The sequence below is a fragment of the Chiloscyllium plagiosum genome, chromosome 21, assembly GCF_004010195.1.
Source record: "Chiloscyllium plagiosum isolate BGI_BamShark_2017 chromosome 21, ASM401019v2, whole genome shotgun sequence".
Lineage (NCBI taxonomy): Eukaryota > Metazoa > Chordata > Chondrichthyes > Orectolobiformes > Hemiscylliidae > Chiloscyllium > Chiloscyllium plagiosum.
This window is the reverse complement of record NC_057730.1, coordinates 60284090-60290870: the sequence shown is the minus strand read 5'-3', so window position 1 is coordinate 60290870 and position 6781 is coordinate 60284090.

Genomic DNA, 6781 nt, shown 5'->3' with positions numbered 1-6781 from the left:
TCCCCGGCAGAGTGGGAGAGGGAGTTGAAATGTTGGGTCTTTGGAGCCTTGGATGGAGATGAGGGAGGAGGTTTGGGTGCAGGTTTTGCAATTATTCTTTGCTACCTTCTCCCACCCTCCTCTCCGACCTATCACCTCCATCCACACCCCTAATCAACTACTGTGCTCTATGCTACTTTCTTCCCACCCCACCCCTCTCATTTATCTCTCCAATCTGCAGGCGCCTTGCCTCTATGCCGGATGAATGGCTTTTGCCCAAAACGTCAATTTTCCTGCTCCTCGGACGCTGCCTGACCTGCTGTGCTTTTCCAGCGCCACTCTAATCTAGACTCAGATAAATCATTTGCTGAAGAGGTTGTGCAGTGTGCAGAGATACAGCTTCTTGGATCATTGGGATCTTTTCTGGGACAGAAAAGATCTGTTTAAAAAAGGATAGGTTTCACCCCAACTGGAATGGGACCAATGTTCTGATGGGGAGATTTGTTAGTTCTATTTTGAGAGCCTGTAAACTGTTTTTGTGAGGGAAGCTTCCAAAACAAAAAGAGAAATGAGGGATTCTGTTGGATAAAACATCCATGCATTTGGAAAGACAGGGGTTGATTCGGAGTAGTCAGTCTGGCTTTTTTGTGAGGGAGATCATGCCGAACAAAATGGTTCGAGTTCTTTGGTGAAGTGACCAGGATGGTTAATGAGGGCAGGGCAGTAGACGTAGTCTATATGGATTTCAGTGAGGCATTGCATAAGGTTTCACATGGTGGGCTGCTCTGAAAGGATAAATCGCATGGAATCCAAGGGAGTTTGTAAATTAGATACACAATTGTCTTGATACTAGGAATCAAAGTGTAATCGTGGAAGGATGCTTTCCAGACAGGACTGATGGAGTGACTAGTGGACTGCCTCAGCGGTCAGTGCTGGGCCCATTGCTGTTTATTATCAATATCAGTGATTTGGATGAAAATGTACAAGGCATGATTAGTAAGTTTGCAGATGACAGTAAATTAAGAGCTAGCATGGACAGTGAGGGAGTTTATCAAACTATGCTCCCCTGTTGGGGGAAATGGATTGAGAAATGGCAGATGCAATTTAATATAAATAAGTGTTAGGTGTTGGATTTTGGAAAGTCACATTAAGGTAGTAGTTTCATGGTGAATGGTAGCTCCTTAAGGAGTGTTGTGGAACAGCGGGACCCTGGAGTTCAGGTGCAAGGTTCTCAGAAAGTGGAGTAAAAGTGGAGTCAAAGGTCGAAAGGCCAGTGAACAAAGCTGTTGGCACACTGGCCTTCATCAGTCAGACCATTGAGTATTGAAGTTGGGAAGTTATGTTGCAGTTACACAGGACTTTGGGGAGGTCACACTTGAAGTATTGTGATCAGTTTTAGTTACCTTGCTGGAGGAAGGATTTTATTAAACTGGAAAGAGTGCAGAATAAATTTACAAGGATGTTGCCAGGACTCTCGGGACTGAGTTATAAGGAGAGTTTGGATTAGCTCGGACTTGGTTCTTTAGTGTTTAGGAGATTGAGGAGGATCTTATAGAAGTGTACAAGATCATGAAAGGCATGGATAGGATGAATGCACTCAGTCTTTTTCCCAGGGTTGGGGAATCGAGGACTCGAGGACATCAATTTAAGGTTAAGCAGGAAGAATAAATATGAACCTAAGGACCAGCTTTTTTTTTACAAAAGGGAGTGGTGCATATGGAATGTGCTGCCAGAGAAAGTGGTTGAGGTGGGTACATTAACAACATTCAAAGGCATTTGAACAAATACACGGACAGGAAAGGTTTAGAAGTGTATGGGCTAAGTGCATGGAAATGGAGTTACCCTGGTTGAACATTTCGGTCGGCATCGACCAATTTCGGCCGAAGGACCTGTCTCCATGCTGGAGATGTCGATAGCTCAATGATAATGGTTCTGAATCAGAAAAGAGCAAAGAAAATGGAAAATACAGACAGGAACAAGTCAGAAGTAACTCTGAAGAATCAAACTACGTTTAATTCTATGCAAAAGGTCTTACAAGCAAGATGATGAAATGAGGGCATGTATGGGAACATGGGACTGGGATGATGCAGCTATTACAGAAACTTGGGCTGAGGGAAGGACTGTACTGGCGGCTCAATGGTCTGGGATTTAGGTGTTATCTGAATGATGGAAAGAGAAGCAAGAGAGAACCGGTCCGATATTTTTGATTATGGAAATCTTTACCTAATTCAGGAAGATAATTCTGAGAGATAATTTAGTGAAAGTGTGTGGGCTGGAATTATAAATAAGAATGGAATGATAACCTTGATGGGATTGTACTATAGGCTCTCCAATAGTCAGAGGGAAATTGAGAAGTAAACATGTAGAGATCTTAAATATGTGTAATAATAAGGCTAGAATAGTATGGGTTTTTAAATTTCTCAACATTGACGGGAACTGTTATACTGTTAAGGTTTGGATGGTGAAGAATTTGTTGAATGCATTCAGGAAATGTTTTGTTTTCACTATGAGAATGATCCTACCAGAAACAAGGCAAGTGACTGCAGTGTTAGTCTGGGAACCCCTTGTGACTGGTGATCAGAATACTATTGTTTGCAATATAGTTATAGAAGAAAGCAAACGTTTTCCATGTAAGTTAAAGCTCCGAATTGAAGCAAGACAAGTTTTAAGGATATGAAACAAGAACTTTGAAAAGTTGATTTGAGAAGACTACGAGTAAAGAGATGACTGACAAATGGGAGGGCTTCAAAAGGAAGGGCTGGTAAGGTTAGGGAACAATGAATGAATAAATGTGTTGAATTTCGAGTCAGGAATTTCTAGTCTGCGTGGGTTTCCTCCGGGTACTCCGGTTTCCTCCCACAGTCCAAAGATGTGCAGGTTAGGTGAACTGGCCATGCTAAATTGCCCGTAGTGTTAGGTAAGGGGTAAATGTAGGGGCATGGGTGGGTTGCGCTTCGGCGGGTCGGTGTGGATTTGTTGGGCCGAAGGGCCTGTTTCCACGCTGTAATGTAATCTAATCTAATCTAAAAAAAAAATTATGGATTAAACAATTGGGATTACCTGAATCTCGTGAAGAGTAAAAGAGCATAGGGGCATTCTTAAGAAGCAAATTGGGAAGGTAAAGTCAAAATATAAGATAACCTTGGTAAAACAGGATAAAAGTAATTGAAAATTATCCTACAGATACATTAATCACAAGAGAGCAACCAGAGCGAGAGCAGGAATCCTTAAAGATCAACAAGTCAACTTTGTGTTGAACCTCAGGAGATGGGAGAGATATTAAATGAATAATTCGCATCACGTTTCACTGTTGAGAAAGAAATGGAGGCAAAAGTACGCATGTAAATAAATATTGATGTTTTGAGAACAGTTCATCTCACAGAAGAGATACTGCTGGAGGTCGTAGAAAACATAAAGGTAGATGAAGCTCCAGGAGTTGATCAAATGTGTCGCAGGACACTGTGGGAAGTTAGGGAGGAATTTGCTTGGGCATGAGCAGAAATATTTGTGTCATCTATAAACATCGTCCACGAACCAGAAGACTGGAAGCTGGCTAATATTATGCCATGGTTTACAAAGGGATGTAACAAGTAGGCTGGGAAATATGGACTAGTGAGTCTGGCATCGGATGTAATTAAGTTGTTGGAAATGATTCTGAAGGATGGGATTCATGTGTGTTTGGAGATTCAAGGATTGATTATGTATAGTGAGTATGGTTTTGTGTGAGGAAAATAATATCTCACAAACTTGACTGAGCTTTTTAATGAAGCAAACAAAACAATTGACCCAGCAGTCTGTCTGACAGAACCTACATAGCTGTCCGACAGAGAATGAACATGCAAAGCTGTGTTACCCAGCAGAGAAACTGCACAGCTGTAATACCAGCAGTGGCCCCACACAGCTGTTTGACCAAGCAGTGATCCTGTACAGATGTGTGGCCAAGCAGTGATCCTGCACAGCTGTGTGGCAAAGCAGTTATCCTGCACAGCTGTGTGGCCAAGCAGTGATCCTGCACAGCTGTGTGGTCAAGCAGTGATCCTGCACAGCTGTGTGGCCAAGCAGTGATCCTGTACAGCTGTGTGACCAAGCAGTGATCCTATACAGCTATGTAGCCAAGCAGTGATACAGCACAACCATGTGACCAAGCAGTGATCCTGTACAAACGTGTGACCAAGCAGTGATCCTGTACAAACGTGTGACCATGTAGTGATCGTATACAGCTGTGTGGCCAAGCAGTGATCCTGTACAGGTGTGTGGCCGAGCAGTGACCCTGTACAGCTGTGTGACCAAGCAGTTACCCTGCACAGCCATGTGAGCAAGCAGTGATCCTGTACAGCTGTGTGACCAAGCAGTGACCCTGTACAGCTGTGTGACCATCAGTGACCCTGTACAGCTGTGTGACCAACAGTGACCCAGTACAGCAGTGTGAACAAGCAGTGACCCTACACAGCCATGTGACCAAGCAGTGACCCTGCAAAGCTGTGTGGCCAAGCAGTGATCCTGTACAGCTGTGTGACCAAGCTGTGACCCTGTACAGCTATGTGACGCAGTAGTGACCCTGCACAGCCAAATAACCAAGCAGAGACCCTGAGCAGCTGTGTGGCCCAGTAGTGACCCTGAGCAGCTGTGTGGCCCAGCAGTGACCCTGGACAGCTGTGTGACCCAGCAGCGACCCTGCAGAGCTGTGTGACCCAGTAGTGACCCTGAACATCTGTGTGACCCATCAGTGATCCTGCACAGCTGTGTGACCCAGCAGCGACCCTGCCGAGCTGTGTGACCCAGTAGTGACCCTGAACAGCTGTGTGACCCATCAGAGACCCGACACAGCTGTGTGTCCCAGCAGCGACCCTGCAGAGCTGTGTGACCCATCAGTGATCCTGCACAGCTGTGTGACGCATCAGTGACCCTGCACAGCTGTGTGGCCAAACAGTGACCCTGCACAGCTGTGTGACACAGTAGTGACCCTGGGGAGCTGACTGCTTCTGCTCTTTGGTTTCAAAATCTCATCCAAGAAAGATAAACAGTGAAATTCACAGCTGACCATAGAGAAACCTGTATGAGGGTGCTGACAGCAGATGAACGGCTAAGTGGTTAATTTTTGAGGTGTAACTTTATTTGTGTTTATTTTGTGTATCTACAATAGTGAGGAGAGGCGATGTGTTTTGATTATATGTTTTTATTGCAATCTGTCCCTTGATTAAACTTTAAAGACCTAAACTAGTTTGGAGCTGTAAGACTGTGCCATTTTCTGTTTCTGTAGATTAAGGTGCAAAGATGACCTTTATTAGGGATGTGCTTTTCCTGTCGGATGCAGAAATTTAGAAAGATTGGCTTAATCTCAGTCATTGAGAAAATGTAAGAGTTCATATTGAAGGATGTGGATATGGGATTTCACAAAGTCAACATGGATTGATGAAAGGGAAATCGTGTTTTACAAACATATTGGAATTCGTTGAAGATAAACTCAGAATAGATCAGGAACATCAAGTCGGTGTAATGCATTGGGGTATTCAGAAATGTCTTGGTAGTGTCTCAGAAAGAAAATTAGATTTGCAAAATCAAAGCAAGTTGGATTGGGGCATTATACTGACCTGGACTGAGAATTCATTAACAAACAGAAAGCAGAATGTGTATTTTTTGGAGTGGAAGGTAATGACGAGTGTGGTTCAATTAGGATCACAGTTTGGGTTCCAGCTATTCACCAATAGCTGTGGTGATTTTGTTTTCATTCATGACAGTAAATACTGGGACATGCCTCGACACTACTCTCAGTTCTTTTGTTTATTTATTAATTCGATAATCAATGTGACAGGATATTTCATCATCTCCCTGACTTGTTCTCTGAACTTCGATTGAGTTGCCACATAAACAAATATATTTGTGCAGCAATTTAAATTTGCGAGTGAAAGGCCAGCCATTGCAAATATAAGTTCTGAATTATTGTAATTTCTCAGGAATGTTCCTCGAATATGAGAATAAAAGAATTCTATAACAAAGACTGACCACAGAATTATGAAGGTGCCAGATATGGTCAAAAGTAAAATCACAGACTTTCTTCTGCTCTCCATCTCTGGGTCACTGGGATTCTCTCCTTTTATCTTACTCTTCAGTCCCTGACGAATCTGATTGGTCACTAAAATGTGTCTCACTGTCAGAGTGTTGAGAAACAAAATTAAAGCGTATGGAAGCAAGGGCGTTAAAATCCTATCAAACCAATTAAATCAAACCCATCCATCTCAGTAAAATAATTTTCCTTTGGATTGCAGAACCATGAGACGTTGGCAATGACCTGTTTCGGTTCATATATAAAGTAGAAGGGGACATTTTTAAAACAGAGCAGAATGCAGGTTATCGAGAGGCTGAGAGCTGCATTTTTCCTGTTGCAATATTTCGTGTTCAGGTTCTGGAAACAAATGGCAATGAATCGATCACAGGAGAAGGTGACTGTGAACCAGACAGAACAATCCATTGCTGCGCGTAGCAGAACATTGTGAATACTGCACACAGAGGTGAGGCCCAGGAAAGACACAGGGAAATAATAAAATATAATCTGCCACAGAATAACCTCAGTGATAATAACAAATAGATCTGCTATCGCCATGGCTACCAGGTAACCAAAGGTGCAGGTTGAGAGGCCGCACTTTCCTCGGGACAAGTAAATCGACTGAATGAGAAATAAGAGACAGAAAGTGTTAAAGTGCAGATTCAATAAATTAGCAATTTTTTAAAAAAAACTGTAGCTCAAATTGAGCATCTGTTTGTAAGTTTGCTCGCTGAGCAGGAAGGTGTGTCAGGCATTTCA